Source organism: Saccopteryx leptura, unplaced genomic scaffold (assembly GCF_036850995.1).
Source record: "Saccopteryx leptura isolate mSacLep1 unplaced genomic scaffold, mSacLep1_pri_phased_curated manual_scaffold_39, whole genome shotgun sequence".
NCBI lineage: Eukaryota > Metazoa > Chordata > Mammalia > Chiroptera > Emballonuridae > Saccopteryx > Saccopteryx leptura.
In genome coordinates, this window is record NW_027095721.1 from 53,719 (window position 1) to 54,689 (window position 971).

General features: G+C 40.8%; 1 non-coding gene across 1 annotated transcript; it reads right to left on the reverse strand.

Moving 5' to 3' along the window:
• Nucleotides 1–507: 507 nt before the first annotated feature.
• Nucleotides 508–583, reverse strand: TRNAA-CGC (transfer RNA alanine (anticodon CGC)). The gene has a single exon. It is a non-coding gene; the product is annotated as a tRNA-Ala (tRNA).
• Nucleotides 584–971: the final 388 nt, after the last annotated feature.

The following is a 971-nucleotide window of genomic DNA, read 5'->3' on the forward strand; positions in this document are numbered from 1 at the left end:
TAAAGATTTTATATATTCTTAGTGGTTTGTTTTCTGAAAATCTCTTGGTTCATCTTGTTTTTCTCTTTCCTTCCAGCCATACTTTCATAAAGCCTTTGAAAGTGCCTATCATATACCAGGCACAGTGCTAGGAACTCATGTCTCTCCACTCAATGACTTTCATTTCTATGCTTTTATCTTCTCTTTTAACATCTTTTTTTTGTATTTTTCTGAAGCTAGAAACAAGGAGAGACAGTCAGACAGATTCCCACATGCACCCCGACCGATATACTCTTGGTACACCCACCAAGGTTGACGCTCTGGCCACCAGGGTTCGATGCTCTGCACCCCCGGGTCATCGCCCTGTTGTGACCAGAGCCACTCTAGCGCCTTGGGAAGAAGACAAGGAGCCATCCCTAATGCCAGGGCCATTTGCTAAAATGGTGCCTTGGCTGCAGGAGTGGAAGAGAGAGACAGAGAGGAAGGAGAGGGGGAGGGTTGGAGAAGCAGACGGGCATTTCTCCTGTGTGCCCTGGCCAGGAATCAAACCTGGGACTTCTGCAAGCGAGGCCGACGCTCTACCACTAAGCCAACCAGCCAGGGCTTAACTTCTTTTACATGTTTCTACTTCGTGTATTGTAAAATAAGATATGATTTGATTTGACAAGAATGTTGAATTTTAATTACTTTTTCATTATATAAAATGTATTCTTATCACAGTAGTGCACGAAAAATGATCTGAAAAACAACCACAACATATTTTCATACAGATATAACTACAGTTAATAATAGGACATTTTCTTTCCATATTCTTTGTTTACCTAATTTATTTCTCTATGTGTATATACTCAAGTACTTTGGGTGTGTGCACATCTCTGTTCATAGATGTGCATTGCACATGAGCATATCTCTCTGTGTCCACAGTGTCTGTTATTTGTGGATATCTGTGTATGTATGCAAATGACTATGTATTCATTCATTCAGGAAACATT